The sequence below is a fragment of the Lygodium microphyllum genome, unplaced genomic scaffold, assembly GCF_053477565.2.
Source record: "Lygodium microphyllum isolate KBCC unplaced genomic scaffold, Lygodium_microphyllum_v1.1.10 scaffold_625, whole genome shotgun sequence".
NCBI lineage: Eukaryota > Viridiplantae > Streptophyta > Polypodiopsida > Schizaeales > Lygodiaceae > Lygodium > Lygodium microphyllum.
Genome location: NW_028230069.1, coordinates 3,278 through 29,110, shown reverse-complemented (window position 1 = coordinate 29,110; position 25,833 = coordinate 3,278). Strand labels below are relative to the sequence as shown.

The 25,833-nt window shown below is 47.7% G+C and overlaps 1 long non-coding RNA gene across 1 annotated transcript; it reads right to left on the bottom strand.

Annotated features, from left to right (window-relative positions):
* Window positions 1-434: 434 nt before the first annotated feature.
* LOC148007998 (uncharacterized) lies at window positions 435-1,772 on the bottom strand. Its single transcript, XR_015690302.1, has 3 exons — window positions 1,496-1,772; window positions 1,058-1,348; window positions 435-961 (listed from the first exon to the last, which is right to left on the bottom strand). It is a non-coding gene; the product is annotated as an uncharacterized LOC148007998 (long non-coding RNA).
* Between the last annotated feature and the right edge of the window lie 24,061 nt (window positions 1,773-25,833).

The window sequence follows — 25,833 nt, the reverse complement described above, 5'->3', positions numbered from 1 at the left end:
TGATATTATAAAATTGTTCTATGTTAAAGGTAACATGATATGTAATGACAAGGGATTTGCTTTTGATGTAATGACAAGGGATTTGCTTTTGAATAGCCAACTATAAGGTGATATATCATAACAAGGGCTTTGCCTACATATAGTTGATTTTAAGCATACTAGCCATTCTAAGCATCAAAATAATACCTTAAAATTTTGAGGGAGAGTTTCACAACAAGTCTAATCAAAATAACATAAAAGACTTTCCTATCCAATATTAAGTTTGCATAGTAGGATTAAGTACCTAATACATACATTAAAACCCTTTAGAATTCGCATAATAGATTAAAACCCTTTAGATTTTGTTCTTATGGTTGATAGATTACTAATTGGTTTGATCAAGTGACGTTAATCCACAAACAAATCAGATGTGCATTGAAAGCACGTCCACGAGATGTGTACTTCTATGGGAGCACAAATGAATGTCTTAGAATTAAGAGTTGTGTTTTGCATGCCAGTTGTGATACTACTCTACTAGCTCATAGTACTATGAGTAGCCAATAGTGACAAGTGTTTAGGGATGGGAAAGGAGTTTGCCACCCTCGAGCATGATGAAATCAAAAACAACAAGAACAAGATATCAAGCACTATCAAGCACTTTTCCGTGCATCGAGTGCACATTCCCTAAAAGGGTAACGTTGTCAAAGGCTTTGAGGATGCAGTCAAGGAGATGCTTCTTCCTCCTTCAAGAAGAATCAATCAGGCCCTTGTAAGTTAGGATCATGCTGTCTCGAATATCTATTTTAGGTGCATCTGAAGTCACATATACCTATGGGAATATATGGGAATATAGCCTCTCTAATCCCATAGGTACATGCTTCTTCTTAGTCTCGCTTTTTTGTATAGCTTGCCCATCAATATGGTAAATCTTTTAACAGAGCTAAGCTCCTTCCATCGACCAAGCTGAGTCCCACAACATGCGCTGTCAATGCGTCATCAAGGTCCTGCAAGTCTTAGAGACCCAAAGCAAGCATACACAAACAAAAAGTGATAAACAGTGAAACTCTTGTTTGCTTACTGTTAGCAGATCAGCCTCTCGAAAATATCAGTCCGACAGTATCATGTATATTAGCTCGCATGGCAATCAGCTTCCATATATAGTAGACACAGCATCCAACGCTTCCCATGCCAACCCTTTTGTGCACTCGTGTGTGTGTAAAAGATAGAAGGCGCCAAATTTGTTCATACAGCAATCATCAACATCCATCTGAGAGACATCCTATCCAAAGTTTCCTGGTATAAGCCTTTCTTGCACCCATATATTATATATGTAATGGCAAATATCTACTCTTGAAGCCTGCTAGTTCCACTGCAAAGCCAATAATCTATACTCAGGCAAGCCAATAATCTATATCCTGTACGCACTCTCATGGCATTAATTGAAGTGAATATATGAGACCCCTCATGAATTACTGTACAATCGAAGATGTATGAGACCCATCATGAATTACTGAACCTGTGAAACGGAGATTCGATAGAACCGGCATGACCGACTGAATTTCTGAGGGCGTAATTGATCGATTGATTGTTGATGAAGGGAAGAAGATATCTTCTTGACTGCATACTCTAAATTAAGCCTTCGACAGAGTTAGCCTTTTGGGGGGGGCGGGGTGCGCACAGCTCGATGCCTGGACAAGTGCTGGTATAAATAATTTCCCGTGTTTTTTGATATTCTTGCTCGAGGACGGCAGACTAGACTCCATCCTCGGTACTACTACTACTCGATATTACAGGACGATCACTCTATATATGTATATATAGGCAGACTCGGAGAGAACCGTATGCCACGACGTCGCCAAATATCTTCAGTAAAGCACAATAATCGATGATAAACTAATAATCGATGAATATAGACGAATAATCGAATATAAAACACAATAATCGATGATAGACTAATCGCCCACTTCGACCAGACGTCGTTTTCGCCTCCGAGGTAACGTCGGGTATTGATTCTGGCTCTCTCGTGGTTGCTGTAGCTGGAGGAGGCCGACGGCCGTGCGCACATGATCGAAGGGAATCGATTCCTTGCTAGTGCGGAAGAATAATCCAATGTGGCGAACACTTTTAGGTTAACCACGTTGCTAATATCGCCTCCGGATCTCTTAACTCGCCCATCAGCTGCACACCACCCTGATCGTATGCGTGGCCTCTCAAAGCCTCGCACACATGGCTACCATGGTAGAGGGTAAGTTACCTCAAGATTAGAGGGTAGAGGGTAAGTTACCTCTAGATTAGTGACCCTCTAGCTTCATTCCAATTGTGGTAAACCCGTACAAGTACGGGGAGAAGGTGTCTTAAGGGGTTTTTACCATGCTAAGACAAGACAAATCGCTAAACCTCACTTGCCTCTTCTAAGAGGGGATTCACAATCGTCGAGACAAGATCTTACTGCATAGACATGTGTTGACATGTCAGTGGATGGAAAATTTGAGCAGTCTATCCTCCTCACCCAAAAGTCTACATGTCGTAACTTCTCGTTGCCAGGTTCAAAGTGCTTGTTCATGAGATGAAGTGAACTCCAATTCACCAATCTTATTTCATTGTTGGAGACTATGAAAAATTAAATTAATGTATATCATCCAAACTTGTGTGAATACAAAACTTCCATTTTTTCAAGGGTCCTGCATGCATTGAAGACTTGTGGAACATGCCTAAAAGGATGGTTTACTTTCTTAACCAAATACCATAGTCTTCATGTGCACCCAAATTGCCAATTCAGCTACCATGGTTCACAAAAATTTCAACTATACCACTCCACCATGGTAACTCATGTGTGCAGGCTATCATGTGTTAATAGCAACCCTCTACTATGGTAATAGCAACCCTCTACTATGGTTGCTCATATGGCACTATAACCCTCTACCATGGTAGCTCATGTGCACAGGCTATCATGTCTTTGTAGCAACCTAGCATGCCACTGTAACACCCCTAGCAAAGATATTGAACCAACAACTAACCTAACTTTAAAAAGTAAAAAACTTAAGGTTACTTTCAAAAAGAAAAAAAGAAAAATAAGGATATTCTTAATGATCTTATGTTGCTTTCTCATAGGTATTACAATCTACTTCTCATCTACCTTACAAAGTTTATTACATTGCTAGTAAGGATGATATGTGTTTTGCTCACAAGATTACACCAAGTTAACTAGAACATTCAAAGTTATTTTCAAAAATCTCTCTCTCTCTCTCTCTCTCTCTCTCTCTCTCTCTCTCTCTCTCTCTCTCTCTCTCTCTCTCTCTCTCTCTCTCTCTCTCTCTCTCTCTCTCTCTCTCTCTCTCTCTCTCTCTCTCTCTCTCTCGACATTTTATTCTATATCTCTCACCTATAGAACATGTAAACAAGTATTCTAGCTGTGAAAAACCACACTAGGGCAAAGGAGTAGATAAAAGAACAAGGTCCAGAAATATAATACTTCTTCCTTACTATAACAAGTTGATTTCTTCAAGGACTCTTCAAGGGGCAATAATGGAGATAATAAATCTACTTAATTGGTTGCTTAGAGTTCAAAACTTGTGTTGGCTTCTAGGAGTACTCCTCAGGGGGTTCGGTATATATATATTCTCTATATAACCTGCGTTCATGGCCTATTTATAAATATCCTAATCTGTGAATTTTTCTTGAATAAAACACAACCCTTTTCTATTCAATCTATGAGTAACCCCTTTATATGACACCCTTTTGTATGTAAAAAATGTATAAAAATGGTATTTTAAAAGCCCCTTATTTTGAACTCATGTTATATATACATATATTCACGAGTGACCCTCCCCCCCCCCCCCCCCCCCCCCCCCGAGGAGTACTCAATAGTGGGACATTGGATAAAAACTCTCACTCTTGGCTCAACTATCTCTCACCTAGTTTGGCTATACTCTAGCTCCAAGTCATCTAGTTCTCCTCTCACACTTTCTTATGTAAGCAAGAAAATTGAATAACTCAAGAGGTGTAGTAGAATCACCTACCTATCTTCACGGTGTTACAATTCAACTATCATTGAAGGTTCAATGATGACCTCACAATCTATATAGTGCTCCTTGATCTGCTTCCTTTACTCCTTCATATTGGATTTGCACTATAAGGGATTGATAGTATAGTGATGTAAAGAAGTGATGTTCTTCGGCATTGCTATGTACATCACTATACATGTTGCTATTAGCATTGCTATATACTGATGCATATAATGTCTTACTATGAAAAAAAAATGTTGAAAAGGATTGTTCAGACTTGAGAGAGAGAGAGAGACACACACACACTGTGTGTGTGTGTGTGTGTGTGTGAAGAGAGGGGGAGAAGGAGACCATGAAGGAAAAAAAGAAGAGGAAACCCACAAAAAAGAATAAGAAGGCCAGCATAAATAAAAGCTTCGAGGGAGCACCCGTGCATCTTTGAGCCTCATTATAATCCCTTTCTTTCTTGCCTTTTTCATTTTTCTTTGTACATTGTGCTTGAGAGAGAGAGAGAGGGGGGGGGGGAGGGGGAGGGGGAGGGGGAGGGGGAGGGGGGAAGGGAGGGAAAGAAAGATACAGAAAGAGGATGAGAAAGTTAAAGAGAGAGAGAGAGAGAAGGGGGAGTTTAGGAGAGATAGAGAAAGAAAGGGAGTGAGAGAGTGAGAAAGACAGGTGAAGAAGGGGAGGGAGAGAGAAATATAAATTAAGAGAGTGAGAATGACAGCATAACATGGTATCATGGATGATGTATTGCCTGTATTATAGCAAAAATGACCAACAATGAGGACCATGATGTTGGAGATCAAGAGGCACATTTCATTTAGTGTATGCCATGTCCTTGTACGCAATGCAAGCTTGTAATTCAACAAAAGTATTACTAGTCCATAGACCATGTGTGACACTATGGTAAGTTTCAACAAGTAATCATTGATTAAGTAATCTTCAACTACAAGTTAGCAGTGAGTAAAGTGTGCACTAATTGTAGGCATAGCCTAAGCTCTAATTGTAAGATTATTTAATATATTAGTTATCTATGAAAATATTTATAGTCCATACTAGTACATTGCAAGTAATGGATATCATACACCCAATAAGGAGAGTTCATGGGTGTACCATGTAAGGAGCACAAGAGCACGCGCATCCTCTAGAAGCCACTTCCTTTGTTGCACCCCCATTGGAGAAGAAATTCAAATAGAAAGAATGATTGAGGCATTACTAGCCATGGATGTTGAGTCCTCTGACCCATTGAAGGAGGAGACTTCCAACCTATTATATCACAAGTATTGGATATCCCACTTAAAGATGCTTCTTGCGCTCTTGTTGTTACTCATTGATCGTTTCATCTCTAAAGAGGTGATCCCACTTATCTTGCCTATTTTTTCATTGATTATATGTTATCTCTAGCTTTGTTAGTGTTGAGATATTTGTAATCACACCCACTATGGCCTCTTTGTATGAGGCAGTTCTGGGTTGTGGGAGATTTCACTCAACCGCCAAGACCCACGGACCGCTTATTGTTTCAAGCATTCCAAGCGAGCTCTCATGGCTATCTCTCACCTAGCCGACGTGCCGTCGATCCTACAAATGCAGTGAACTTACCTTGATGCTCGATTGAGTACCCTCCTCTCTCTCACACTCCGGTAGCTCCACGATTCTCGATGCTAGCTCAAGCATCCTCAAGCCTCCTCCATCTCCAAGCTCCATCCTCCATAGCCGCGTGTGCAAGAGAAGAGAAGAGAAGAGAAGAGAAGTAGAGGAGAGGAGATGGTAAAGAGCTTCACCCTCTTGATCCCTCACTCTCACACACACTCACTCCCTCACACTCTCACACTCCCTCTCTCAAGAGCATACACAAGCAAGAAGGAGAGAAGAAGAGAGGAAGAAGAAGACTAGTTTTGCCACACCAAAGAATGAGCTCTTCATTCACTTTTCAACCTTATATACAAAACCCTACTTCCCTTTTGGGCGGTCATCCCCTTTTCCCTTTTTTACATGGCCGGTCATAGCCTAGGCCCTGTTTTTCATTGTCCTTTTATCTTCCTTGTTTCCTTTTCACTACCCTTCTATATTTACAAATTGCACGAGTGAGAGCCCGGCACTCTTTTACAAGATTTTAGGGTGCGCTTTTTATGCGCCTTTCCCTTTTCGTGTTTGCCTTGGCCTTTTAAGGTTGTCCTTGCGCTTTTGGCCTTTTCTCCTTTTTTTCCTTCAGTCGGGCTACCTTTTTTCTGCCTTTGCCCTGCGTCTTTTTCACTTTCTTTCGCTCTCTTCGTGTTGGGGTTAACATTACCCCCCTCCTAGATGAGTGCCAGTCCCATGGCACTCATTGGCGTAGGTAGCAGGTGGTAGCATGCACCGAAGACTTGGGGGACAGGGGCGCCTGGGGCATGTACTGGTGATCGGTTCGCGTGGGGGTTTGTTGGGGATACTGCCTAGGACGATCTTTCCGGCTTGTCGGATGCTGGGTGGGCAATTAGCATTGGGCGTTGATGAAGAACGAATGTTTTGCTGTGGTCGTCAACACCTGCAATTGAAAACCTCTCAGGTGGTCTCTCCCTAAGGGTAGTGCTAGTCTTCTGTATTGTGCACAATACATTTTTTAGTAGTTTGGGAGACTGGTCGAACTCTAAGCAAGCTAAGAGTATTGTCCTGCACTTGAGGACCCAAACTGTGAATTAGTTCTGTGTAGGTATTATGTGAGTGCGGTGCTTGTGCATACTTAGATATTACTTAGCTAGAAGACTAGTCGGCGTGGGGCCTTGTAGAGCAAGGAGCTAAGTTGGTGAAAAAAAATGTGTTAATGAGAAGATGAAGTACACCTTTGATGCCTGCTTGGAGACGTCGTTAGGGGTTTGCCATTGCCGTCAAAGCTTTGCTTTCTTTCTTTTATTTTCTCTCTCTTTTTCTTTTTTTCTTTCTTTTTTTTTTGTGATGAGGTGAGTACATGGAGGCAGCGGTACAAGGGATAACGAGAGTTCTACTCCTCATCATCCGAATGGTGGGTAAGGGTGGGCGGAGGGCGGGGGGCCTTGTTAAGGAATTTTCGGCTTAGCAAGTAGCCCTTAATGTGGAGGCAGGTTTTGAGGGTGGTGGTGGAAAGAAAGGGGTGGTTGCACTGTGTGAATTTGCTGTCATTCATGTCTTCCAGCAGTGCACCACAGAAGGATGGCAAAAGAGCAGCACGCATCATGAGACGAGTCATGGTGGTGCTGTCTATGGCATTGGGGTCAAAATAGAGGGGTGGAAGGTGGCGTTCTTGGGGTGTGGGTTCCTGGTGTACTAGGATTCTAATTAACCTAAGGTAGTTTTAGGGTCGGGGCAAGAGGTGAATTCGTTAAGGAATTTATCTATAGAGCTGTACAAGTCGGGAAGGGTGAAGAGAAGAGCGTTCCTATGGGAAGTGGTATTGGCATTATAAATGACGGGGAAGTCGAACCTGCCGTGGATGGACGGGTTAAAGTCCACTCCTACCCTTCGAGGATATGGCATAAAGGTGGGGTCGTTCCTCTCTGAAGGGAGGGTGTTGCAAAATGCCATCCACGCTTCCAGGTTGACGTCAAAAATGCGCCGCCTCCAGGTGGGTTGGCAATTATAGCCTTCCACTGTGCGAGGTACCTGGAGGACTTTGTCTTGCCAAAACTCGCGGTCCTCCGGCTCCCCAAGCAGTTGGGTGGGCCTCACACTGTAACCATTTGGCCTTGAGCCTGGCCCCCATGGCGATGACATCCTCCACCAACTGAATGGGCAGCACCCTATTCAAGGCAGTGGGAAACTCGAAGCGCAAATCGAAGGGGTCTCGGCTATACTCCTGCTGTTCCCAGATAATCATTTCAGGGCGGTATTCAGCGGGGGAGTCTTGGGTGCGCAACGAAAGGGGCAGGCTGTTTCTGGGCAGGTCTGGCCTTCAGCTTTGCTTCCTCCACCATCTCCTTCCTTCGGGTGGTGTGGGCCGCTCTTCGCTCGGCAGATGTGTCATGGGGTGGCACTTCGGTTTGTTGTGGTTGAGGGGGTGGTGGGACATATTCCTCTCCTTGAGGCCCTAGGTCAAGCTCTGGTTCACCCCCTTCCGCTTGCTCGTCTTCCTGTGTTTTCTCCTCAGTGAACCCAAGGTCGTCCATCTCCTGTGTTGTCAGTCCTACTTGTGCCAGATATTTTCTTTGTTCTTCTAGGCTCTGCGGCGGGCCTCCTAGCTGCAGTGGTACGTGCAGGCCTGCTGTGAGGGCCTTGCGCGCAATGATTAGCTTTCTCTACAGCTGATCATTGGCCTCATCTGTTTCTGATTGGGTGGTGTGGAGCAGCGTGTTGATAAAAGTGCGCTACTGAGCTATCATAGCGAGCTGGGCTGCCTCTGCCTGGTTTTCAGCCATCACCCTGTCTCCCTCGGCCTTGGCCAGCCGGTGTGCTAAGTCCCGCACTCTTTGCTCGTTATGATTGGACCATTCTTTTGCCCGTCTCTCCATATCTTCCAGGCTTTCCCCCTGTTGGAGGGTCATTGCCATAAATTGTTGTTGCTGGGCTTCAAGCTCATGGTGCAAGCGGGACTGCTCTCGGTGTTCCTATGCGATCTGCACGTTGAGTTGGTCCAGCCTTGCCTACAACCTGCGTACCTGTTCTGCCCTTAACTGATCCAGCTCTGCAACCTCTGTCTAATTTTCTCAAGCTGACTCTACGCCTCCAGGTTGGCTGCAGATAACTGGTCATTCCTACGCTGAAGGTGGGCAGTTGTCTCCCTCTCCCTGGTGAGACGCTCCATTAGGATTTTCCTTCTTCCCTCCCAGGTAGCGTCGCGCTCCTTCAGGGCTTTTAGCTCCTCCGCCTCCTTGGTGCTGGCCTCCTCCCTAAGCACAGCGATTTCCTTTTGATATTCTGTTATCTGCCTCACTCTGTCCAACTGGAGGGCGGCTTGTGATTCGCGTTCCGCTGCCAGCTCCTCCGCCGCTATCCTCCTTTCTTGCCTGGCCGTTTGCAATTGTGCGAGCAGCTCCTTCATGTAGTCATCATAGTGGCCTGTTGGAGGTAGGGAGTGGGACCTGATCGTAGTGGTGGCAATCTCCTCCACTTTTTGCCTTTTCACTTCTGGCCCTGGCTCCAGCTCGGCCGTCGCTGCCCTTTTGGCACCTGAAACTGGGGTGGCCCCGGCCGCTTCCCTTGCCAACTCTCTTTCCACCAAGAATTGCAACCAGGTGACCGCGTTGCTTTCATCGATCCTTGGGGTGTGCCCCTGGGCGGCGGTGGTAGGGGGTGTCACCCTGAGGGGGGTGGCTTGCATGGGTGGTACGAGGGGAGGGGAGACTAGCCTGACTGGGTCTTTTCCTTTCCCTTCTACAGGAGGCAGCTGCACAGGTTCCGGCATACCAGTGGTGGGGCCGGGTGCTTCAGGTTGGTATGGACTTCCTGCTCCTTCCACGTCTTTTCTCCGCTGTTCCTCGATGGAGCGACGGGTCGCCAGCTCCAAATCTTCTTCTTCCCTCCTCCTCAGCTCCTCCTCAGCCCTCTTTGTTCTTTCCTCCTCTTCCCTTACCGACTCTCTTTGGGCCCATTCGAGCTCTTCCTTCTCTTTTCTCCTTCGCTCCTCCTCTCTCTTTCCGTGCAGGGCTTTAATCTGTTGCTCCGCCTTCCTTTTTGGTGCAGCCTGGGGTTCTCCCTCCTCATCGGTGTCCGTTTCTATTTCATTAGACTGCTCTTCCGCCTAAGGCTGGGACTGCGACGGCGATTCACCACCTTTTCCGTCATCTCCCTGTTTGTCCTCTCCCGCTCGTCCCTGCCCTATTGCCTCGTGGATGATCGCGGTGAGGACACCTCCAAAACCTATGGTGGAGGCCTTGGAGGATGAGGCTTTGCGGGTTGATCGAGGTGAAGGGGATTCTCCTGCTACGGCCCTTCCTCCTGTTGCCAGGGTCTTTGCCGAGGCCTCAATTGTCCTTCTCACGAACCCGTTGAGGTTCACCTCATCCAGTGCTTGAGCAGCAATGCTTTTGAGTAGAGGCACATTGATTCTGGACATGATGTTATTGTACCGCTAACTCGAAAATAGGGTATGCATCATTTTCGCCTGCAGTTGAATCTCTGGATCAGGGATGTCTGCCAGGTTGACTCCGTCGTTGGTGTGGACCTTCACTTTGTCCATTCCCAACATGGCATAGACGTCCCTTTTTGGTTTCTTCTCCACCTTGTTCGGAAGCCCCAGTGCCCTTTCTATCAGTTCAGGGGTCAGTTCAACCCGCACTTGTCTGGTGGCTTCCCTGTCCCGCACCGTGACGATGCCCCTATTTTTGTTGAAGGTGCATAGGAACTCGGCGCACAGGGTGTAGTTTATCCTCTGGCCCACTGCATCCAAATACCTTTGTAAGTGGCATTGCTCTATAACCCGTCGTACCGCTGGTTCCTCAATAACCACGTCTTCCAAGTTGAATATGTGGTGGAACTTCAGCTGATTGAATGCTCTGGTTTTCACAGTGAGGCCGTACCGCACCTGTTCTTCCTCCGAGAAGGGGAGTTTGCCAGCTTTGTCTTGACCTGCCATGATCGCCACCTGTACATTCAGTCAATTAACTTTTTAGTATTTTTGGCAACCAATTTGTTGGACGACCATATTCATAGCAGATTTTATCGTTCATAACTGTAATTCTTCCTTTCAAACTTCTATCACCTATTTTTGTATGGCATTTTAATTTGGAGCCTTTTCATGCTTGGTTCACTTTTTAGTTTTAACTTTCATGCTTGGTTTAGTTTTTAGTTTTAACCCCGTTTACTGCCCCATCCCCCTTGTGGAAAAGAAAAATCCGTCCCAGGATTGGAGGTTGTGGGCCCAAGGTGTTCATGTTTATTTGTGGAGGAGCCAATCGTAAAAGTTGGAGTTATATTCTAAGTGTGCAGAGTAGTCCAGGTCACAGGGTCGGATGCCTACGTGGGTGATGTATGTGAGGACATCGGTGAGGAAATCACCGGAGTTGACCCGACTTGCGATGTGGAGCTCTTCTTCTGTCAAGATGCGGTCGAGATAGGGGTGCCCTAAGATATGATCGTCCGACCTCGAAGAGTGGTTAACACTCGATACGAGGTGGGCGCGACGTATGTGGAATCATACTCGGCCGTTTTGATGGCTCGGCGTTGTTCGGCATTGGTCATTATGTAGCATCCCTCAACTGCCCATTTCAATCGAAGAGCGTACCACTGCTTCAAGAAGGGTGATTCTGTGTCCGCCAGGTGGGACAACCTTGCTGTTTCTTGGCTAGTGATGTCGGACGTCGTGCGTGGGTCAAATGATGGGATGAGGCGTTGCTTAATGGCTTGCTCTTTGGAGACCTCGTGAGCGAGCAGCTTAGCGGCAGAGCGAGAAGCTTGTGCAAAGGCGAATTCAAACGTCTCCCAAGAGCAAGGCATAGTATGCACGTCAATTGCAAGGGGTTCTGCTAATAGTCCCAAGTCCAGGCGGTCATAGCTGAGGGCCAATGCAACAAAGGTGGCATCGAGCTGTTTGATGCAGTCCACGACATCATCCCCTATGTCCTCTGCGAGGTCAGTGGCCAGCGTTAGGAATGACTTCCGTTCATAGGAAGGCTTAAGGCCGGCGGGTGGTTGGGGTTTGCCGGAGCTGGAGGTTCTGACAGTATAGAGCTGCAAGCTGGGGGCTTGTTTGAGTCGGCAACCCGGGCGTTGGTTGGACGGATGGGTCGGGTTTGATCTTAGGGGCTATGCTATTGCGGTCAACGGGGTTGCTGAGCTGCGAGTTGGGTTGGTTGGGTAATGCCTCCTATGGTGATGGCCGTTGCTTGGGTCGTTGGGCATGTGTGATGCCCATGGATTGACTCGCAGAGGAGTCGGATGACTGGGGTGGACGCTGCGATTCGTGGTCTTGAGGTGTCGGGGGACAAGGCCTTGAGGTTGACATAGAACCAGGGCCTGTGACAGTTGGGATTTTGGGGATCCACAACGAGGCATTCCCCTCATAGTAGCCTTGTGCATGCAGGAGGACTTTAGGGACCCATATTTGTTTAATCACGCGGCGCTTGTGATGATGGCGTCTTGGTTTCCTAGGTTTAGGTTTGTAGGTGTTCCGTGGACACGCGCGTCTGGTTCTAGGCAGGTCTCGAGGCTTCTTAGGCACCCATTCCAAGTGAGTCTATTGGGGTTTTGCTTTGGGTGTGGCGGGCCGCGGTGCGTGGGGATCTGGGTGTGGTAGATATGCACGGCCCTCCTCCTTAGTCCTAGGTGCGGCTATTTCTATCAGTGGCCCTGTGAGCGGTGCTGGGGTTACGAGGCCCTTGCTGAAAGTCATGACAATAGGCACACTCCCGATTGTTAGGTGGATGCGTTGCGACTCATAATCAACATTGCAACGGGTCTGCTTTTTAAAAGTTCGCCTGAGCAATGACTCTGTGCTTGCATTCCTGGCATTGGGTAAGACATAAAATAGCATGGGAATAGTTTCAGTCTCGATAGAAACGGCAACTCTGCACGTGCCGAGGATCGGGTAGGATTGGGCCCCGTATGGGTTCAATCTGGCTGTTGTGGGATGAAGCATTGGTGCGCCAAGTTGGGTCCAATGCTCATGAGTCAAAACGTTAAAATCCGCCCCCTCGTCAATCAAGGCGTTGAAGGAGCACGTCTGCCTGGCCGTGACCGTGATGCGGAGGTAGGCGGGTTCTACAGGCTCCCCCTCATTCTCGCAGATTTCCGTAAGTGTGCCTTCTCGTATTTTAACGGGTGTTTCCACCATTGGTTGTTCATGCAGTGGATGAGTGGACGGATAGTACTTCTTGATTCGACTGCCATTGAAGAAGCCCATTCCCTCACCATAGTGTTTCCAGCTCGACATTACCAGTTCGGCTGATTATGCGGACTTTAAAGGGTCTGAGACCTCTAAATTTCATCTTTTGCTTGTGTCCTTTAACTGAGTAAAGGAGCACTAGGTCACCCGGCTTAAACTCTCGTTGCTTGACATGTTTGTCAAACCAGCTTTTGCGTCTGGCTTTCTCACAGATAAGTGCGTGGGTGGCTAGGAGACGAACCTCTGACAGGCGTTCTAGCTCAACCAAGCGTTGTGTCCATGCTTCCCTCCCTTCCCATCATTCTTGGAGTGCTATCCACAGGCTAGGGATGAAGAATTCTAATGGGAGAATGGCTTCAGTCCCATAGGTTAGACTAAAAGGCGTTTGTCCGACGGCCATCTTATAAGTTGTTCGGTAGGCCCACAAGGTTGCCATCAACTTGTTATCCCAGTCACTTCGTGAGGCTGAGACTACTTTGGTTAGGACAGTGATGAGAATTTTGTTGGTTGATTCAGCCTGGCCATTAGCCTAAGGGTAGTATGGTGAGGATTTGCGATGGATGATGAGAAAGGTGGATAGGAGATGGGCTATCACTTCGTTGATGAAGTGCGTTCCCTGGTCGCTAACCAGTTCGATGGGGCAACCAAAACGCGAGATTACTTGCTCCCATAAAAACTTGGCAGTCGTCCTAGCGTCGTTTTTTCGTGTGGCCCTCGCCTCCGCCCATTTGGTGAGGTAATCCGTGGCCACCACGATGTATCTAGCTTGTGAATATTGTGTCGCGGGGCTGATGGGTCCTATGAAGTCAATCCCCCATTTTTTGAAAGGTTGGCGAGCGATAACCAGGGTTAACTCCATCTGATCTTTACGAACCGGGACCTTTGTCCGTTGGCACTCGTCGCAATGTTTGACACATTGTGAGGCATCGCGGAAGAGTGTGGGCCACCATAGCTGGGACTGCAACACCTTTCGTGCTGTAGTGTCCCCGCTAAAGTGTCCTCCTGCAATATCATTGTGCGCCTCTGAGAGCACCTCGTGCATCTCATGCTCACATACGCATCTATGTAGCACACCGTCTTGCCCCAGCCTATAGAGCTGGCCTGCAATCAACTAATAGGGCTGGATTTTCAGGATTAAGCGCCTAAGCCGTGCCCGTTCTATTGGTCGTTCGGCAGCCCATGCTCGAGCACTTGGACTATGTCGTCTGCCCAATATGGTGTCAAATCGGCCCTGAATAGGTCTCTTTCGCTGGACACATGGAATAAGTGGCTGTCTGGTAACTCGTCCACGATGCCTTGCCCAGAAGCTCCTCCTGTGGGTATACAGGACAGATGGTCAGCCATGTAATGTTGTTTTCCCTTCCGTACCACCACTGAGAAGTCGAACTCCAGGAGCAGGAGAAGCCATCGGGCTATACGTCCTGTAGCGTAAGGTTTGTTGACTAGATAGAGCAGGGTTTGATGGTCTACGAAGAAGGTGAAGGGTGTGGCCAGTAGGTAATGCCGGAACTTCTTCACGGCGAGTACCATGGCTAGTCCCTCCCTTTCCGTTGTCGAATAATTCATCTCTATCTCAGTGAGCTGCCTGCTAGCAAAACTCACTGGGTAATCTAAGTTATGCTCACCAGGTTGGCACAGCACTGCCCCCACGGCAAACTTAGAGGCGTCGATGTGTACGTGAAAAGTCATAGTCCAATCTGGGGATCGTAGGATAGGTGCCGTTGTTAGGGCTTTTTTCAGTTCCTCGTAGGCTCGTTGGCATGCTTCAGTCCACTCGAAGACAATTAGCAGTTTGTACAATGGCCTAGCGATCAGCGTGTAGTTTAGTACAAACCGCCGATAGTATCCTGTGTGACCTAAGAAGCATTGAACTCCCCTGTAATTACTTGGGGGTGGAAGGTCCACGATGACCTTGACCTTCGAGAAGTCCGTGGCAATGCCATTCTTGGACACCACGTGTCCCAAGATGCATCCGTGCTTCACCCAAAACTGACATTTCAGGGGGTTGAGGGAGAGACGGTATAAGCGACACCGTTCAAAGACCGCGCGGAGTTTTTCGAGATGTTGGGTCCAGGCCGAATGGACACACAGGTCATCGACAAAGACCTCTAACTCCTTACGAACCATGTCCTTGAATATGGTGCATATGAGGCGTTGAAAGGTGGCGGGGGCATTGGTTAGCCCGAATGGCATGACTACGTATGCAAAGACGCCCCACTCAGTGGCGAAGGCGGTCTTGTGCCTATCTGCAGGATGCACTTACACCTGATTGTACCCCGAGAAGCCATCCAGGAAACTGGAGGCTTCCTTACCTGCCACCCTCTCAAGCATGTGCTCGGTGTATGGTAAGGGGTAGTTGTCTCTCTTTGTCGCGGCGTTTACTTTCTTGTAATTGACGCACACTTGAATCTTACTGTTTTTCTTCATCACAATGACTATGGGTGACACCCAGTCTGTGTGCTCAATTTCGTAAATGAATCCGGCTCTCATCAGCTTGTCAATTTCCTCCTTGACAGCATGAGTGTGCTTTGGATTCATGGGGTATGGTCGCTGCTTGACAGGCGTTGCATCCATTGTCATGGGTATGTTGTGAGTCACAACACTCGGATCTACCCCTCGTAGCTCATCTAAAGACCAAGCAAATACGTCCCGGTACTCCCGCAAAAGAGTGACAAGGCTGGACTCTTCTTCCATGGTCAAGTCCTCGGCAATGAACACTGGTCGGGGTACTTCCCCTTCTAGGGCTAGGTTTACCTCCTTGACCTTGGCTGGCCCTTCGATTGGTTCGCGGGTTTGCCCTTGGCGCTTGGCACTTAGCAGAACCACCACCCTGTCCCCTCTTTTGAATTTCGAAAAGCGCTTAGGGAGGTCTTGTGGCTTCCTTTGTTCCTCTGATCGCGCATCGTTGGGACACTTAGCTTCATTCTGCTGTAACCGTCTGCGCCTCAGGTGGATAGGTAAGTTTCCCTTGGTGCGTCTGGTCATGGGTGGCCTAGGGATTTCTGGGTCATCATCTGAAGTAACTTCAGATTCAGAGTCGAATTCCCCATTTTCACTAGAGGAGGTGGTCTCCCCTAGCGACCGCAGATCGGATGGCGATTCGGTTCTAAGCATTGCTGCCGTTCCTGGTTGGGCCAGGCCGGCTTGCTTAAAATCCACAGCTCCCATCTGCTCCAACCAAGCACGATCGCATTTCGCACACATGACTCCTTGGTCCACTCTAAGGGCCGGTCTCGTCTACGGCTTAGCATCTGCCCGGATTTGCTCAATCTCTCGCCCCTTCGGTGTCATATTCTACGGTGTCCATCTCACCCTCACTTCCTTCATCGAAGGGTTGGCAATCTTCGTATTCGTCACAGGAATCTGCCTCGCTAGACTGCTCATCGTCCCCCAAGGCCTGCTCTGCCTCGTCTTGTTGGTCGGGGACCAACGCCCAGTTGTACCTGAGGTTCAGTTCATGTACCCTAGTCCACTTCCACTCGAGTTCTTCCAAGAGGTCTTGGAGAGGCTTGAGATTGGCAGCTGCGTTGCGTGCCAGTCGGTTCGTTAAGTGCCCCAGTATTCCCTAGAGTTCTCTCCTGTTGGTAGGCACTTGGAAAGCGACAAGCTTAGGCCCTTCATGGAGGCTTGCTGCCATCATGTAGACAGGTGCAAGAAGTGTTTCTTTTGGCTTGCCAATTGTTTTGATAGCCTGCTCATACGCCTCATGATCTGAGAACGGCAGGTCAAGTGTAGCAAGAACGTGCATCCAATCCCGCTCGTCCTGCGGGCATGGAATATACTTAGTTAAGGACCCATAGGGTTCCTTGTCCTGGGTGTTTCCCTTGAGTAGAGTAGAGATGGCGTCTAGGTCAACTGGCGAGGTCTTCCAAGTGTCCATCTCTATTCTCACAGTGTTAGTTCGGTTGTCCAGGAAGATCAGGCTGTTACCCCAGTCTTCGATAACTCTAGCATTGCGCATCCAGGGTCGACCCAATAAGATATCATAGTCCACTCCCTTCATGACGATAAAGTCGACAGAGAACTAGACTCCTGCAATCTTCACTGGCCAATTCTTCAAGACCCCGAATGGTTTCACTCGCATACCATTTGCTAGCATGACGTTAAACTGAGCAGCTTCGACAGGCGGGTTTCCCAACTTCTATAACACTGCATGGCTAAGCACATTAACCCCAGCTCCTGTGTCTACAATCCCCTTTCTCGTTGCGTCTCCCAGGGCTAGGACTGGCAGGACTGCGTGCATCTCCGAGCCCTCCCAGAAGGAGTTGACGTACAAGGATTTAGGGCCGGAGTGTAGCGTCAAACTTGGTAAGTGCGTTTTCGCATCCTGGTCTTGAGTATCTGCCGGAGCTTGCTCGTGTGGTCTCTCGACCCAATACTTGAGGTCCTGCCATAGGGCAGAGTGCTACCTGAGTAGCTCTCCCAGGCCAACCGTTACAGGGGTGGTCACTAGTGTGGTTTTAAGATTGCTAAACACTCGTCCTTCCCTTCATTCAGACTGTCCGGGCCAATGGCCGCGGCTGTCCTGCGGGTATGTTACGTCTAGGCTTGGCCTTGACAGCACTGCCTGTGGTGTAGCAGCCTCGGCAGACTTAGGTTGGGGTAGTGATAGCAGCGCACTCATGATGGAGAGATCATCAATCTCGTCCTCCGTGATGGGTTCAACATTCTTGAGGTGCTATTGAGCCTCCCTCACCCATTCCTTCACCTTTTCTATGGCTTCCAATTGCCGCTTGGGGTGTGGGTATTCCCCTACCTTAGCGCTTTCCTTTTGAGCTGTTTTAGGGGCTGAAGTCTCTACCTCTGCGTCTGAGACTTTCTTTCCCTGGGGTAAGGTTGTAACGCTGTCGGTTTTTAGTACGACCTTAGCCTCTGATCTCTTCTTTTTCCGCATATGGCTCTTCTTTCCTACTGAGGTCGCGTCGAGATTGCTAGGTCCTGGCAGAGAGACGTCGGCCTGCTTCATTTGTGCTCGGGTCATCACTCGTAGGGGGATAGGTGTGGCCTCCCCATCGGGGTTTTCAACACCAAATAGTCCCAACGGGACGGATGGCAAATTAGCTGAACTGGAAGGCGGCTTCCGTTTTGGGCAATCTATGAAAAGATGGGTGGTTCCGCACTCCGCGCACCTTTGGTCAGCTTTGTCCCTACCTTGCTGCTCTCTTTTTGGGCAGCGTGATGAGACGTGACCGGGATGTCCACAAGTCCAACAAGTGACCGGATCCTGTGGCTGCCCTCCCAGGCCTCTACCCCGTCCTCGTCCTAATGCCATCACCGGCACCGGTCGGTAATCCATGAGGATTGCATTGCCCTCGTCGTCATGCGAGATGTAAGGGTATATGTAGGTTTCTTCGTCACTGGGCTCCTCTACGTAGTGTACGGGAGCATCGCTCGGTGGGTGGGTCACATAGGGACCAGGCGGTCTAGGAATACCGGTAGGATTTATGTCCAGCCTAGGGACCGCTGGCTTCATGTCGTTAGGCGCTGGTAGGGCTAGCGGGGCTCCCCTTCCGAAGAATGGCTGTGGCCTGTTAGCCGGGTAAAGCTGGCCGTAGGGTTGCGTATATGGTAGTCTTCGTGGTAGTCTACAGTGTGCGGCATCGTGGCCACCACAGTTAGCGCAGGGTCTTGACCTAGGGTCCTGACATTCTGCTGGCAGGTGGTTCCCTCCACAATACACACACTAGACGTGCGGACGCATCGGTCGCCTCAACATGTCTTGTATTTTGGCCAGCTCCGTCTTGACCTCGGCCAACAAGCTGTGGTCCATCTCGGTGGCCTTCCCCTTATCTTAGGATGATGCGTTTGATCGCTCGCTAGAGGTTGGCATTCGCTCTAAACTCCGTGGGTTGATTTCTTCTAGGTTTGAGCTCTTGGAGCTCTGCTCTTTCAGCTGGTCATCAACCCTAATGGCTTCCTCAAAAACCCTAGCCACCACGTCTCCTTGCAAGCTCGAGTTGCCTGCTAGTGCCTTGTAAAATTCTTCATCCCGAATCCCGCTGATGAATACGGTTGACACTGCCCTGTCAGTTGGTCTTTCGCCTAAGGGGATTCTCTTAAGGAGGCTTCTCACGTGGGTCACATAGTCGCGGATGCCCTCCCTCTCCTTTTGCTTGACGTTCATCAGGCGCACTAGCAGGTTGTCAGAGTATCCGGGTTCGGCAAACCTCTTGACAAAAAGGTCCTTGAGGTTATTGAAGTTGGCTCGTTCTATAGCATCTAGGCTTGTATACCACGTCCTACCCTTATCGCTTAAGCAAAGTCCGAATGCTTGCGAATGTTGGGCCTGGTCGTTGAGGCCATTGGCTTCGCAGACTTGCTCAAACTACTCGACAAAGCTGTATGGGTCGTCCGATGGCTGGTACTTGTCAAGTTGCTTGGCGAAAATAGGTATTTTGGCTTGGCTCTTTGAGCCCTGGTTTGCCCCTAGCCCTGCAAGTAGCGAGGTTGCTAGCGCAGTGGCATTCTGTTCTATCGCGGTGTTATCAAGCAGTCGTTTCATGAGGAGCTCACCCAGCGTCAGGTCTTCCTCTAGTGCTCTTTCCTGGTCTGTCCGGTTTCGGCCAGCCAAGTTCAACACTCGCTGCACCTCATGTAGCTCCATGCTCTGCCTTAGGCTCCTGGCTTGTTGGTCCCTATTGTACTCGACTATGCCCTGCAATGCCTTGCGGGCTAGCCTCCTCTCCTCCTCTAGGTCCGCAATGATTGCCTCTCCCGTCCTGCCACGGTGTACGTACCTGGCATGTGCATCGTAATTGCTCACCATTTGTTGTATGGCGTCTCGAAATGCGCTAACATCTAGCTCCCCTGTAAACTGATGATCTGAGCCTCACTCTGTCATGGTTGAATTCTTGCGCCTGGTCGTAAGTCAGATTCTTATCGTTGTCGCTCCTTGCTTGATCCTACCTTGCGCTCTGCGCATTTGCATACACCTTGGGTCTTCTCCTATTGGTGGGTTTTTTGGGCGATTTATCTGAGTGAGTTCTTTTTAATTTTTGAATGCAGCGCTCAACTTCTGGTCACTCGTGAGTGTGTTGTTCCTCGTGCACTTGTGCTTAATCAGGCTTTCCGCTTTCCTAAGTGTACTTCAAGTGCGGAATTTCAACCCGAGTGCTGTGAGTGATTCCCCGGCGTCTCACTCACTCTTGCTCGTTTTGGGCCTGACAGGCTTTGCTACTCTAGTCCTGGCCGCTCTATGGGTCCCAGGGTCCTATGATGCTTCCTGTTGCTCAGGTGGTGGTGGGTCGCTGGGGGAGTGCTCCAGTGTGTCCCTGGATGGGTCAGGTTTTGTTTTGGTTTGACTCTGGGAATCGGACGTCCGATTTACCAGTGGTCCAATTTACCAGTGGTCCGATTGTGGGAATCGGACCAGGTATATCAGGGCTAAGTGGTAGTCTTAAGGTCCGCGTGTCTGATTCTCAAGAATCGAACGGGCAGGTGTTCGAGGAATCGGTCAAGAGGGTCCGATTCTGGGCGGTCCGATCGGACTGGGTAATCCGATTCCTAGTGGTCCGATTATGGATGGGTCCGATTCTGGGAATCGGACCGGACAGGTGGTCCGACTGGTGACGTGTATTACTTCGTCCGATCGGACAGGGTGGGTCCGAGTCAGAGCGTCCGAGTGGTCCGAGTGTTTGAGTCAGACAAGTTGGTCCGAGCGTCCGATTCTAAAAATCTGACGGGTTGGTCCGAGTGCCACGTGGCACGTCCGATTGGACTAGTTGATCCGAGCCTAGTGATCGGACGAGTCGTTCCGATCGGACGGTTGTCCGAGTGTCCGATTCTGGGAATCGGACACTAGGTCGGACGTCCGATTCCGCCGGTCCGATGAGTTGCACACACAGATTTGCTCGATTTTCACTAGATGTTTTATCCTATTGATCATGCGATTAACCAGCGACGGAGTTGAAGTGGTGCGGAGGAGATCGGTTACCTGGGAGTCGCCGAATGCGATGTCCTCCTTGCCCTGGTCGATCGGACGGCTGCCCAGCTCGGTCACTCTCTCACTCTCTATCTCTCTCGCTCTCCGTTGGTTGGAAATGGGGTCCTCTTGCCCTCCCAGAGTTTATACCCTGCTAGTTCTGCCCTGCACACTACAGATTCCTTCCCTGGCGTTTCCTATGCCGTTACCTTTGCATTTACTTGATTTTTTCCTTTCGTTTCCTGTGGTTTTCCCCCTGTTTCACAGCAGCAGCCCTCTGCCTCTTCGTGTGTGATTTTCTACTGCTAATCTATCCTAAACACATCCTGAATCGAAAGCAAAACACTGAACTAATTTCTCCATGTTTTCCAATCATTAATAACCAGATTATTCCAAAATACTTACATGTTCTGAAGATCAAAAACACCCGACTTCCTACCTATCTCAAGCTCCGTTTCGGGGTGAATACCCTACTTCGATGCTCGATATGAGGCGCGCGAGTGCTCGAGCTTGAATCCGTGGTCCCGGCAACGGAACCAAAATGTGGGAGCTTTCACTCAACCGCCAAGACCCACGGACCGCTTATTGTTTCAAGCGTTCCAAGCGAGCTCTCATGGCTATCTCTCACCTAGCCAACGCGCCGTCGATCCTACAAATGCAGTGAACTTACCTTGATGCTCGATCGAGTACCCTCCTCTCTCTCACACTCCGGTAGCTCCACGATTCTCGATGCTAGCTCAAGCATCCTCAAGCCTCCTCCATCTCCAAGCTCCATCCTCCATAGCCGCGCGCGCAAGAGAAGAGAAGAGAAGAGAAGAGAAGTAGAGGAGAGGAGATGGAAGAGCTTCACCCTCTTGATCCCTCACTCTCACACACACTCACTCCCTCACACTCTCACACTCCCTCTCTCAAGAGCATACACAAGCAAGAAGGAGAGAAGAATAGAGGAAGAAGAAGACTAGTTTTGCCACACCAAAGAATGAGCTCTTCATTCACTTTTCAACCTTATATACAAAACCCTACTTCCCTTTTGGGCGGTCATCCCCTTTTCCCTTTTTTACATGGCCGGTCATAGCCTAGGCCCTGTTTTCCATTGTCCTTTTATCTTCCTTGTTTCCTTTTCACTACCCTTCTATATTTACAAATTGCACAGGTGAGAGCCCGGCACTCTTTTACAAGATTTTAGGGTGCGCTTTTTATGCGCCTTTCCCTTTTCGTGTTTGCCTTGGCCTTTTAAGGTTGTCCTTGCGCTTTTGGCCTTTTCTCCTTTTTTTCCTTCAGTCGGGCTACCTTTTTTCAGCCTTTGCCTTGCGTCTTTTCCACTTTCTTTCGCTCTCTTCGTGTTGGGGTTAACATGGGCTTAGGACATGCAAGTAGACTGAATCCCATATGCATAGAAAGGAAAACTACTGCCCATCCAACAACTATAAAGCATTGTACTTGACTACCACTTTTACATACATATGATGAATGCAATATCATGATGCTTTCCCATTTCAATTAGTGTCTTGGTCATTGTTAGTCTTATACACAAGATTGTGTTTATGGGTCCAAGTCTCAATCTTGGAACCTAATTCACTTGTGTAATAGATCAAGTCGTGTCTATGTCATCATGAGGCTAATCTTCCTCTTCGATCCACCATAGCCACTACCATGCTCTAGATCTCGCGTATTTTCACATGGTATTAGAGCCCAATCGGGCATGCTCAGCTTAGCTCTTCTCTACTCTCTCTCCGTCCCTTTTCACCTCTAGTCAACTCAATTACAGCCCATGACTTCATCTCTCAACTCTACCTTCACTTGAAATTCCATGGCAGCCATAGCCACCTGTACCCTATCAGTTTAAATCTCTTATATCTCACTCCACAGGTTAAATATCCCGAAAAGTTGTCTCCTACTTCCAAATCTTATTCTTGTCACCTCAATGGCTCAGCATTGTAAAAATTCCCGATCACTACCATAGCTTGCAACTGTGACCTGCAGGACATACCCTACTTGGAGTCCCTGGATCTCATGATAGAGGCCATTTTAGCTCACTATTTCTTTTGAGGATCTCTTCATCACTTCAAGGCACTCCTCCCTAGTAGATCATGGTATGACATTGAGCCTCCCTAACTCCAGCAGTGCGTGGGTTGTCCGTCGATGCCCTATTTGTGCATGTGTGTTGTTTGTACTAACGAATTGTCTCCTGTGCTGCTGCGTGATGTATCCTATGAGCATAGGGCTTTGATAGAGCATCAAGTCAGCTTCATTTTCATTTAAAATTTTCAAAAATCATCAAGTATAGCTCTTGCAATATCAAAAAAACGAGGTCACTGTCAGAAACCCTAACTATGACTCCATAGCCATTTTCACCTAAGCTCAAAAATCTCATCATTTTCTCTCTCCTGCCACCTAGAGCAACCATTGCCACTGTGATCACCTGTCCTAGCATCAAATCAAGGAGGGGAAGGACCTGAATAGATCGAAGAAGGATCAACGACCCCGAACTAAGAAGATTCAAGTTCGACATTGACTCAGACATAGTCTTTACATAGTGTGTTTTCACACTGTCATTACTTGTGTCTCTTAACACACTGTAATCTACTCTTCCAATGATAAAATCTAACAATTCTAGAGTTGATTTGCTACTGATCCTTGGTCATGACAATGTCGAACAAGAATATCTTAATGCAGATGCAAACCAACATTACTCTTATTGCTCAGTTGCAGTACATAGAAGTCTTGTTTGCATCACTTGCAAGAAATGTTGGATCTCCCTACACCAAAGAGCAATCAGTTATCTTATCTGAAGACCTTGAAGATGCTCCAGACACTCTACTCAACATGCCAAAGAATGAGATGTCTTTGCTTGAGGGGGACATGAATATAAAGACTAATGCAACTAATGCAAGCAAAGTCAATAAAGAAGAAGACCAGGTGAGCCTAGAAGAAGAGGACCAAAATATCAAAGTAGTGGACACTTGAATGAGATGTCTTTGCTTGAGGGGGACACGAACATGAAGACTAATGCAACTAATGCAAGCAAAGTCAATAAAGAAGAAGACCAGGAGAACCTAGAATAAGAGGACCAAAATATCAAAGCAGTGGACACTGAAGCTGCAAGCAAATTGAAAAACAAGTACAAGATCAAAAAGAGCAAGCTGGACTACACCAACAACAAGACCTGCAATGAATTGAAGAACTATGTATAAAGAAATGCTAAAAACTGCAAGGACCTCATGGTCCTTGACCCAAGTTTTTACTCACTTTTTTAGACTTGTGTTGCCTAGCCCAAAATGCTCATGTCATAAGCTTGTAAAGTCCTCATGTAGCCTTGTACTATAGTCTTTGTACACTTTGTGAGGCCTCTGTTACAGCCTCTGGATGTCCACCATCTTTGTGGTAACCACACTTAGCCTTCTTTGTGACAGCCTCTAGTGTTTTTCCATTTTTGTGGTGTGCCCACACTTTGCAGGTGTTGCTCTCACTAAAGCCTCTACACACTTTGTACTTTTTGGTTTTGATTGAGGAGGGGTGTTGAGATATTTACAATCGCACCCACTATGGCCTCTTTGTATGAGGCAGTTCTGGGCTTAGGACATGCAGGCAGAGTGAATCCCATATGCATAGAAAGGAAAACTACTACCAATCCAACAATTATAAAGCATTGTACTTGACTACCACTTTTACATATATATGATGAATGCAATATCATGATGCTTTCCCATTTCAATTAGTTTCTTGGTCATTGTCAGTCTTATACACAAGATTGTGTTTATGAGTCCAAGTCTCAATCTTGGAACCTAATTCACTTGTGTAACAGGTCAAGTCATGTCTATGTCATCATGAGCTTAATCTTCCTCTTCGATCCACCATAGCCACTACCATGCTCTAGATCTCACGTCTTTTCACATGGTATCAGAGCCCAGTCGGGCATGGCTCAGCTCAGCGTAGCTCTTCTCTGCTCTCTCTCTCTGTCCCTTTTCAACTCTGGCCAGATCAATTCCAGCCCATGACTTTATCTCTCAACTCTACCTTCACTTGAGCTTCCATGGCAGCCATAGCCAACTGCACCCTGTCAACTTGAAGCTCTTATATCTCACTACATAGGTCAAATCTCCTAGAGTTTCCTTCTAGAAAAGTGGTCCCCTACTTCCAAATCTTATTCTTGTCACCTCAATAGCTTAGCATTGTAAAAATTCCCTGTCACTACCATAGCTTGCAACTGTGACCTGCAGGACATACCCTGCTTGGAGTCCCTAGATCTCACGGTAGAGGCCATTTAGCTCACGATTTCTTTTGAGGATCTCTTCATCACTTCAAGGCACTCCTCCCTAGTAGATCACAGTATGACATTGAGCCTCCCTAACTCTAGCATTGTGTGGGTTGTCCATCATCGCAATAAAGCATAAATGCCTAGCATAAATGCCTTAGTCTAGGGTAAGTATAAAAGGTGGAGGTGTAACATGTGTAGCATCTTTTTGCCATTTTACAAACATTACTTGTTTGAGGTCTCAACCTCCCACCAACTAAGAGGGTGAATACTCTTGGCCACCATAGCTTGGGGTGCATACCTTGCTACAGCCTCTCATCATTTGATTCTCAACTAGTATTGGTAATACCATTTCTTGCCAAGCCACCTTGGCTATAGCTTCCTGGCATTTTATGTCTATTTCTTATATTTTCAGTTTAAAATCTTGCTGTGGAATTTAGCTTTTTTCACATTGGCCTTGGACCTAGCAACGAATACGGCCTTGGACCTAGCCACGAATACGGGGGATGACTTAGTCACCTGCATTAGATGCTTGGACGCCACATTCACCATGCTAGTTAGAAACTAGACTTAGGCCTCCTCAATGAGACATTAGCAATGGAAGTGCACTCCTTTCCATGCACTTGGGAGGTCTATGAGTTCGTGTTCACCAAGATTCCTGAGGTAGTTGAGGAACTAATTGACAATGAAATCTCTCGAGAGCAACAAGCTTGCACACAATGGTTGATCACATCCTATCACAGGAGCAAAGTCTCTACAATAAGCAAGAAGCTAGAAGAGCTGCGATAAAGCTAGCTGACTCTGACTCTTCCTTTTTGTGAAAGTGGTATGCTCAACATCTCCAATGGGAACAAGAGGGCTACCAGATCATGACCAATGCCAAGCAGAGACATGTAATCAAAAC